We start from the raw sequence: 10,840 nt of genomic DNA on the forward strand, positions 1-10,840 counted from the left end.
CCTTGGCCTCTTAAAGTGCTGAGATCATAGGTGTGAGCCACTGTGCCTGGCCTTCTACTTAGAAAACTAATACTTTCAATCCACATTGGTTGAATTTTTTTTAACAAAGTGTCTTTTTTTGACATACAAATACAACCAATACAAAAGAGATGACTTTTCCCTTTGATTCCAGTGATAAGTTGCTAAAGAAAATATATATATATTTTTTCTTTATATACAGGGACCAGACTGGGTGAGGGAGGCCCTGTGTATGCAGGCCTCTGCACAAGTAGGAATCCAGGTGAGAATCAAGGACCACTCTGGGGAGATCTACCAGGATAGACTGCCTGAGTTGAGCAGAGTGTGAGATGTGAGCAGATGCTGAGGTCAGAGAGACCAACAGATCTCCAGGATAGCAATTTCATGAAGGCTAGAACCTTTACGATACTCCCCAAAGCAGAACTCAGGGATGTCCAACAGGAAGTGTTGGGTGATTTTTCCTTGATAAGGATTGTTTTTTCTTCCCTGGAAGGGGAACAAGGCCTAGAGATCATGATGAGTATTAGTTCTGAGGCTGCAACCTCTTTATCCTATCTGGCCTTCTCCCCCTGCTGCAGCCACAGGGTGACCTCAGAAAGAAAAGCAGCTGTTTTGGCCACTGAGAGGCATTCCTGCTGCAGCTTTAACTATGGCCTGGCTGGGTCATGGCAGTGGCACTAATGCCTCACTGAGGCAGTAAGGGGCAAGGCTGGAGAGTGAGGGCAGGGGGACTGCTGCTGTCTGGGGGCTCTCTGAAGAGGGAGGGTGGTGGTGGGAAAGTATGCTTTTACCCTCAGAGAGCTATCAGCACCAAGAGATGAGAGGAAAAGGCGTCTCCAATCTCTTGGTGCTGATAGCTCTGGGAGAAGATGAGGGGCCCCTGATGTTATTCTCCCCCAGAGACTAAGAACAGAGGTATCTGGGGTACAGGCAAGAAGCAGAGGAGAATGAGTGGTGGGGACTGGCAGAGGGAAACAAGCAGAACCTCTGGTTTTCTCCTATGAATAAAAACCTCAAGTCACTGCCATGAAACCAAGATGTTAAGCTTAGAATGCAGCAACATCCAAGAGCCTAGAGAAGCAGTTATCCCCATGGCGGGTCCCATATAACACCTCATTCCTGGTCCTTTCAGCCTCTCTCATACTGACAGCATATAACACCTCATTCCTGGTCCTTTCAGCCTCTCTCATACTGATAGCATGATGACAGAGCCAGCCTTCCTCCCAGAGGCTGCTGGTCCCAAGCTGAGTCCTCTCCACGAATCCATAAAAACAGCAGGAAAGAGCTTTCCTCACTTCCCTGCATCTTGGCACAAAAGATCTTCCCACAGTCTCCATCAGCGCATTCCACCTGCGAAAACCTTAGTCTCTCTGAAGCCTCTCTCTATGCCCAGATCTTACACCCAATGCGTTCCTCTTTGGGGCTCCAAACCACAGACCCAGGACTCCAAGATTTTCATAAAAGTGAACATAAACATTCCACTTTCCCAAGTGTTCATGGGTAGGGGAGGGGAGTTTGCCAGTTATTCAGGAGCTGCAGAGAAGTGGGAGAACCTCCACCCCAGGGCCCAGGAGCCTCACTATGTGAGGATGAGCTTCATGGCCAGGCCTCCACCCACTCTTCCCGCTCCTCTTCATTCTCTCCCAGCACTCTGGTCTCCCAGGAGAGAGGAGGAGGAGCAGCTCATACCACTTCTCCCAGGGTTCTGCGTTCTCGGGGTGCAGCCTGACAGGTGCAGGGCTGAGGAGGCCACAGTTCTGAGGGCACCTGGCAAACGATGAGACCAAGAGAGACGACAGACCTTAGAAGAGAGTACTGTGATTTGCAAGTGGCTCTGGGAGGTCAGTGGCAGCAGCCACCACAGTGCCTACCTTCATGGGCATGCTGGCTGTCCCCAAACTTGGTTCTCTAGCTCAGGATCTTACAGGAGCAGTCCTCCCCACAGCAACCAGACACGCTGGGACAAGAGTCATCAATTTCAAACTGCAGGCTTCTCTGAAGAACTGGTAGGTGCCATGATTGTGCCTGAACACCATTAACATAACCTCCTTCATCTGTGTGCTGTCGAGCATGAGCTGCAGGCTCTGTAGAAATAAATTCCCCCAGGCCTTTCCGCCACACCTCGCTTCCCATGCAGGACTTCATCCCCTGCACTCCACATCAAAGCAGAAGTAAGAAAAGGCAACAGAAGGTAACTGCATTCCCAGGCGACGAGGTACCAGGCTGGGTCTTTCTCTCTGTCCTTCCAGCCCCACTCCCTCTGCTCATACATGGTCTGCTTACACATTGCTTTTGGTCAGGTCCAAGGCCCAATCCATGGTGGCTGGCTGCAGTCCAGACCCTCGCCTATACTCAGTGGTGACATTCAGTCCGGTTTCAATCAGATTTCCTGAACAGCAGGAAAGCCTTCAGAGGGTCTCCAAGCCTGTTGACAGCATCCCCTTTGGCACAAACAGCATCCATGGCTGTTGGCTCCCCCAACCACTTCTGTTTCTTCTCCTTGGCTTTGCTGGACTTTCTCCCCACAGCGGAGATGGCAACGCTCAGTTCCTCTTTCAAACATTTGCAGGCAGGCGCGCACGACCTGCCCCTGTGGCTGCGGTGAAGACAAAATGGAGGGGTTCTGCACTGCGCTTGCGCCTCGGGGGCTCCCGCCCCCTTCCCACTGGGCCCTGGTGCCCACTCGCGCCCCCTCGCGGGCCACGTTGGTTAAACTCATGGATGCAGGATACAGAGGGCCTGTGGCTATAGAGGGCTGACTGGATGTAGAAGTTTATTATATAATTTTGTTTATAAATTATATTGATTTAATTATTTATAACTTTTTTTGTTTTGCAAGCCTATAGAATTATATATAATTATTGTAGTTTATCCTTATCTTTATTTCACGGAGAGGTAAGTGATGACCAGGGAGTTACAGGCTTCATCAGTTTCTGGTGAGTACCAGGGAGCAGAGCTAGGATCTAAACTGAAGTCTGCCTTTTTCTGAAGCCAGAGTCCTCTTCTTTACACCAAGCTACTCTACAGAAAGAGCATTCTCAGGCCAGAAGCAGTGGCTCACGCCTGTAATCCCAGCACCCAGGAGGTGGAAGTAGGAGAATAGCTTGAACCAGGGAGATGAAGGTTGCAGTGAACCGGGATCATGCCACTGCACCAGGATCGCACAACTGCACTCCAGCCTGAGCAATAGCAACTCCGTCTAAAAAAAAAAAAAAAAAAAAAAAAAAAAAAANGGAGGAGGAATTATATATCCAATCTCTCATTTTAACTCAAAATTTTACTTGTTTCTTGAGAGATTCTCATCTACTAATTTCATTATGTGATGCACTTCAAATGTCAAGTTTTATCTCTATTAGTTTTCTATTGCCATGTAACAAATCACCACAAATTTAGCATCTTTAAACAATACGCATTTATAAATTCACTATTTTCATCAGTCAGGTGTCTGAGCATAGCTTCTCTGGATCTTTGCACAGGGTGTTGGCCAGTATGCATTCTCATGTGGTGCATGTTGTTCTCTTCTAAGTTCACGTGCTTGCTGGAAGATCAGTTCCGTCATATCTTAGGACAAGGTCCAGCTTGGATACCTCTCCACTTGCAGGGGGACAACAATGAAGAGAATCCAGAATCCAATATTTGGCCCTGTCTTTGCTCTCTGGGATACTGCAGGTGCTGAGAGGACTTCAGCAGCTGCAGGTCCTGGGGAAAAAAAATCCAACTGTAGAAATAAAACAGCAATTGAAGAGCATGAAGACAGAGAAGATGTATCCTGGGGGTTCTCACCCAGTATGGTAAAGGGCCTTGCAGGGGGACAAACAGGACAATGGGAAACTCAGGAGAAGGTGATAATCAGAAGCCCCAGACAACACAGAGGGGAAGCCTGATATTCACAATAGCTATAGTCTAATAACAGCTAACACCTAATGAGTCCTTCAGTGACTGGCATTGTATTGATATGCACTTTCCATCCCTATGTATTTACTCCTCACAATAAGCCTAGGAGGTAGCTGGCATTACAATCTCCATTCCCAAATGAGGAAGCTGTGGTCCAGAGAAGTGAAGTAACTTGCTCAACATCACAGAGCTCTGTTAAGTAAAGTTTATGGGAGGCCATTGAATTGGACTGAATTCCTGCACTAGGCCCCAACAGACCTACCCCAAATAGAGTTACTCATACTACGGTTCCACATCACCAAACCAAATGCTAAGCTGTTTACTTGTAAAGTCTGATCTTTTGAGAAATCAGGAGAGGTATGATAGCCACACCTCACTAAGCCACCAAGACTCTCTGTAAGTAAAGTAACTTGAAATGACAAGTCCACCTTATGTTCCTTGTTTTGGCTTTCTTCAGCCTTTTCTGCCTATGAAGCCTGCTCTCCATGCTCAGCTTAGTTGAGCTCCCTTCTGTTTTGTGGGCTGGATGCTGTCTGGTTCATGAATCACTAATAATTGTCTGTTAGATCTTTTAATCTCAATTTGTTGAAAGTTGATTCTTTGACAGCTTGTAAGTAGGAATAGAAACCCAGAATAAAACCTAAAATGTTCTTGCCCAAATCTGGCTCATGAGCAACACCCAGTAGGATCTATGAGCAGATGAGGTACCCCAGATAGATAAAAGCTGTCAGGCCCCAGTGAGAGGTGAAGCTTGCTGGGCTTTTGGGTCGGGTAGGGACTTGGAGAACCTTTATGTCTAGCTAAAGGATTGTAAATGCCCCAATCAGTGCTCTGTGTTTAACTAAAGGTTTGTAAACACACCAATCAGCACTCTGTAAAATGGACCAATCAGCAGGACATGGGTGGGGCCAAATGAGGGAATAAAAGCTGGCCACCTGAGCCAGCAGCGGCAACCCGCTGGGGTCCCCTTCCACGCTGTGGAACCTTTGTTCTTTCGCTCTTCACAATAAATCTTGCTGCTGCTCACTCTTTGGGTCTGCACTGCCTTTATGAGCTGTAACACTCACTGTGAAGATCTGCGGTTTCGCTCCTATAGTCAGTGAGACCATGAACCCACTGGGAGGAACAAACAACCCTGGACGTGCCACCTTTAAGAGCTGTAACACTCACTGCAAAAGTCTGCAGCTTCACTCCTGAAGGCAGTGAGACCACGAACCCACTGGAAGGAAGAAACAACTCCGGACACGCCACCTTTAAGAGCTGTAACACTCACTGTGAAGGTCTGTGGCTTCACTCCTGAAGTCAAGTGAGACCACAAACCCACCGGAAGGAAGAAACTCTGGATACATCAGAATATCTGAAGGAACAAACTCCAGACACACCATCTTTAAGAACTGTAACACTTGGCTGGGCGCGGTGGCTCATACCTGTAATCCCAGCACTTTGGGAGGCAGAGGCAGGTGGATCACGAGGTCAGGAGATCGAGACCATCTTGGCTAACATGGTGAAACGCTGTCTCTACTAAAAATACAAAAAATTAGTTGGGCGTGGTGGCAGGCACCTGTGGTCCCAGCTATTTGGGAAGCTGAGGCAGAAGAATGGCATGAACCCCGGAGGTGGAATTTGCAGTGAGCTGAGATGGTGCTACTGCACTCCAGCCTGGGCCACAGAGCAAGACTCCATCTCAAAACAAAACAAAACAAACCCCCAAAAAACTGTAACACTCACTGCGGGGATCCAAGGCTTCATTCTTGAAGTCAGCGAGACCAAGAACCCACAGGAAGGAACCAATTCTGGACACATTTTGGCTACCCAAATGGGACAATCACCAAGCAGTGAGTACCGTTGGACCCTTTTCACTTGCTATTCTGTCCTATTTTTCCTTAGAATTCGGGGGCTAAATACCGGGCACCTGTCAGCCAGTTAAAAGTGACTAGCATGGCCACTGGACTAAAGACACGGGTGTCAGGCTTTCTGGGAAAGGGCTCTCTAACAACCCCTGACTCTTCAGGGGTGGGAGAGTTGGTTTGCCTGGAACCAGCTTCTGCTTTTCCTGTACTTCTGGGCTGAGCTAAGGGTCAACAGAGAGGAAAGCCATACAACTCTGGGGTCCCAACAACAGGTTGGTTGACCCTGCAGCCATGAGCAGAGCTCTCAAAGTCATGTCTTCCAAGCGAGACTCACCCATCTATCCTATCTATCCTGACTCTTGCCTCCTGGGTCCTAATGCCTGTCAGATAATCTTCCTCTCGCCTCTCTTCTCCTTGGCTAGTCCCACTTCTAAAAATCACTCCCTGTCTCTGGTGCTTTTCTAGTTGCTCCTATAAGAATGATTTCTAGTATAAACTTCAGGACTGTTACCTTCTTTAGGCACCTGGGTTCACCAATCAGAAAGACATAATTTTTGCTCAAAGCCCTGTTGGGGCGGGGGGACTATCTGGAATTCTAGGATCCCTCCTCAGACAAGCAGGCCTAACAAAAACTATTCCTGAAGCTAGGATATGGGGAGCTTCAGCAATGATATCCTTCTTATTCAAGTGAGGACAAAAGGTGTCACTCTTCCAACACTGGAGATCCCGTCCCTCACTCTGGGTATGGCCCTCCGCTTCATTGTTGGGGCATAATATCTTTATAGTACAGGAGTAAAGTCCCAGTACTAGCAGGAGAATGCTTAGGACTCTAACAGGTTTTTGAGAATGAGTCAGTAAGGGCCAGTAAATCCTGTTTTTCTCAGTCCTCCTTGTGGTCTAGGAGGAAAACTAGTGTTTCTGCTGCTGCATTGGTGAGCGCAGTTATCCTGATCAGCAGGGTCCAAGGACCATTGCGGGTTCCTGGGCAGGGGGAGAAACAAAACAAACCAAAACCGCGGGCAGTTCTGTCTTCCAGATGGGAAACACTGAGGCATCAGCAGGCTCACCCTTGAAATGCATCCTAAGCCACTGGGACCAATTTGACTCACAAACCCGGAAAAAGAGGTGGCTCATTTTTTTTCTGCACTATGGCCTGGTCCCCAATATTCTCTGATGGGGAAAAATGGCCACTTGAGGGAAGTACAAATTACAACACCATCCTGCAGCTTGACCTTTTCTGTAAGAGGGAAGGTAAATGGAATGAAATACCTTGTGTCCAAACTTGCTTTTCATTGAAGGAGAATACACAACTATGCAAAGCTTGGAATTTACATCCCACAGGAGAACCTCTCAGCTTACCCCCATAGCCTAGCCTCCCTATTGCTCCCCTTTCTATTAATAATAAGCCTCCTTTAATCTGCCCCTCCCAGAAGGAAATAAGCAGAGAAATCTCCAAGGGACCACAAAACCCCCCAGGCTATCGGTTATGTCCCCTTCAAGCTGTAGGGGGAGGGGAATTTGGCCCAACCCAGGTACATGTCCCCTTCTCCCTGTCTGATTTAAAGGAGATCAAGGCAGACCTGGGGAAGTTTTCAGATGATCCTGATAGGTACACAGATGTCCTACAGGGTCTAGGGCAAACCTTCTGTCTCACTTGGAGAGATGTCAGGCTATTGTTAGATCAAACCCTGGCCTTTAATGAAAAGAATGTGGCTTTAGCTGCATGCAGCCTGAGAGTTTGGAGATACTTGGTATCTTAGTCAAGTAAATGATAGAATGACAGCTGAAGACAGGGACAAATTCCCTACCGGTCAGCAAGCCATCCTCAGTATGAACCCCAGCTGGGACCTTGACTCAGATCATGGGGACTGGAGTCATAAACATGTGTTGATCCGTGTTCTAGAAGGACTAAGGAGAATTAGGAAAGAGCCCATGAATTATTCAGTGATGTCCACCATAACTCAGGGAAAGGAAGAAAATCCTTCGGCCTTCCTTGAGTGGCTAAGGGAGGCCTTAAGAAAATATACTCCCCTGTCACCTGACTCACTAGAGGGTCATTTGATTCTAAAAGAGAAGTTTATGACCCAATCAGCTGCAGATATCAGGAGAAAGCTCCAAAAGCAAGCCCTGGGCCCTGAACAAAATCTGGAGGCATTATTAAACCTGGCAACCTTGGTGTTCTATAATAGGGACCAAGAGGAACAGGGCCAAAAGGAAAAGCGAGATCAGAGAAAGGCCACGGCCTTAGTCATGGCCCTCAGACAAACAAACCTTGGTGGTTCAGAGAGGACAGAAAATGGAGCAGGCCAATCAGCCGGTAAGGCTTGTTATCAGTGTGGCTTACAAGGACACTTTAAAAAAGATTGTCCAATGAGAAACAAGCCGCCCCTCATCCATGTCTGCTATGCCGAGGTAATCACTGGAAGGCACACTGCCCCAGAGTGCAATGGTTCTCTGGGCCAGAAGCCCCAACCAGATGATCCAACAACAGGACTGAAGGTGCCCGGGGCAAACGCCAGCTCATGTCATCCACACTGAGCCCCAAGTAAGTTTAACCATTGAGGGCCAGGAAATTGACTTCCTCCTGGACACTGGCTCGGCCTTCTCAGTGTTAATTTCCTGTCCCAGACGACTGTCCTCAAGGTCCATTACCATCTGAGGAATCCTGGGACAGCCTGTAACCAGGTATTTCTCCCACCTCCTCAGTTGTAATTGGGAGACTTTGCTCTTTTCACATGCCTTTCTTGTTATGCCTGAAAGTCCCAAACCCTTATTAGGGAGGGACGTATTAGCCAAAGCTGGAGCTATTATCTATATGAATATGGGGAACAAGTTACCCATTTGTTGTCTCCTGCTTGAAGAGGGAATCAACCCTGAAATCTGGGCATTGGAAGGACAATTTGGAAGGGCAATTTTGCCTGCCCAGTCCAAATCAGGCTAAAAGATCCCACCACTTTTCCTTATCAAAGGCAATATCCCTTAAGGCCTGAAACTCATAAAGGATTACAGGATATTGTTAAACACTTAAAAGCTCAAGGCTTAGTAAGGAAATGCAGCAGTCCCTGCAACACCTGGATTCTAGGAGTACAAAACCGAATGGTTAGTGGAGACTAGTGCAAGATCTTAGGCTCATCAATGAGGCATTAATTCCTCTATATCCAGTTGTACCCAACCCCTATACCCTGCTCTCAAATACCATAGGAAGCAGAATGGTTCACTGTTCTGGACCTCAAGGATGCCTTCTTCTGCATTCCCCTGCACTCTGACTCCCAGTTTTCTTTGCCTTTGAGGATCCCACAGACCACACATTCCAACTTATGTGTACAGTCTTGCCCCAAGGATTTAGGGATAGCCCTCATCTGTTTTGTCAGGCACTGGCCCAAGATCTAGGCCACTGCAGGTCCAGGCACTCTGGTCCTTCAGTACGTGGATGATTTACTTTTGGCTACCAGTTCAGAAGCTTCATGCCAGCAGGCTACTCTAGATCTCTTGAACTTTCTAGTTGATCAAGGGTACAAGGCATCTAGGTTGAAGGCCCAGCTTTGCTACCGCAGGTCAAATATCTAGGCCTCATCTTAGCCAGAGGGACCAGGGCCCTCAGCAAAGAATGAATACAGCCTATGCTGGCTTATCCTCACCCTAAGACATTAAAACAGTTGCGGAGGTTCCTTGGCATCACCGGCTTTTGCTGACTATGGATTCCCCAGATACAGCGAGATAGCCAGGCCCCTATACTCTAATCAAGGAGACCCAGAGGGCAAATACTCATCTAGTAGAATGGAAACCAGGGCGGAAACAGCCTTCAAAACCTTAAAGCAGGCCCTAGTACAAGCTCCAGCTTTAAGCCTTCCCACAAGACAAAATTTTTTATACATCACAGAGAGAGCAGGGATAGCTCTTGGAGTTCTTACTCAGACTCGTGGGACAGCCCCACAACCAGTGGCATACCTCAGTAAGGAAACTGATATAGTAGCATAAGGCTGGCCTCACTGTTTATCGGTAGTTGCGGCAGTGGCCGTTTTAGTGTCAGAGGCTATCAAAATAATACAAGGAAAGGATCTCACTGTCTGGACTACTCATGATGTAAATGGCACACTAGGTGCCAAAGGAAGTTTATGGCTATCAGACAACTGCCTACTTAGATGCCAGGCGCCGCTCCTTGAGGGACCAGTGCTTCAAATACATACGTGCGTGGCCCTCAACCCTGCAACTTTTCTCCCAGAGGATGAGGAACCAATCGAGCGTGAGTGCCAACAAATTATAGTCCAGACTTACGCTGCCCAAGATGATCTCTTAGAAGTCCCCTTAGCTAATCCTGATCTTAACCGATATACCAATGGAGGTTCATTTGTGGAGAATGGGATACGAAGGGCAGGTTATGCCATAGTTAGTGATGTAACCTTACTTGAAAGTAAGCCTCTTCCCCCTGGGACCAGCGCCCAGTTAGCAGAACTAGTGGCACTTACCCAAGCCTTAGAACTGGGAAAGGGAAAAAGAATAAATGTGTATTCAGATAGCAAGTATGCTTATCTAATCCTACATGCCCACACTGCAATATGGAAAGAAAGGGAGTTCCTAACCCCTGGGGGAACCCCCATTAAATACCACAAGGAAATTATGGAGTTATTGCACACAGTGCAAAAACCCAAGGAGGTGGCAGTCTTACAATGCCAAAGCCATCAGAAAGGTGAAGGAGAAAAAGCAGAAGGAAACTGTCAGGCAGATGCTGAGGCCAAAATTGCTGCCAGGTGGAAACTCCCATTAGAAATACCTATGGAAGGACCCTTGGTATGGAAAACCCCCTCCAAGAGATTAAGCCCCAGTATTCCCCAACCGAAACAGAATGGGGACTTTCATGGGGGCATAGTTTTCTCCCCTTGGGGTGGTTAATGACAGAAGAAGGAAAGGTACTTATATCTGAAGCCAACCAGTGGAAAATACTTAAAACCCTCCACCAAACTTTTCATATGGGTATGGAAAACACTCATCAAATGGCCAAATCCCTATTTACAGGGCCAAATCTCCTCCGGACCATCCAACAAGTAGTCAAAGCCTGTGAGGTGTGCCAAAGGAATCAT

At 47.6% G+C, this 10,840-nt stretch overlaps 1 pseudogene; it reads right to left on the bottom strand.

Annotated features, from left to right (window-relative positions):
- Window positions 1-891: 891 nt before the first annotated feature.
- LOC108514276 (N-alpha-acetyltransferase 40 pseudogene) lies at window positions 892-3,026 on the bottom strand (annotated as a pseudogene).
- Window positions 3,027-10,840: the final 7,814 nt, after the last annotated feature.

Source organism: Rhinopithecus bieti, unplaced genomic scaffold (assembly GCF_001698545.2).
Source record: "Rhinopithecus bieti isolate Rb0 unplaced genomic scaffold, ASM169854v2 scaffold_32012, whole genome shotgun sequence".
Taxonomy (NCBI): Eukaryota; Metazoa; Chordata; class Mammalia; order Primates; family Cercopithecidae; genus Rhinopithecus; species Rhinopithecus bieti.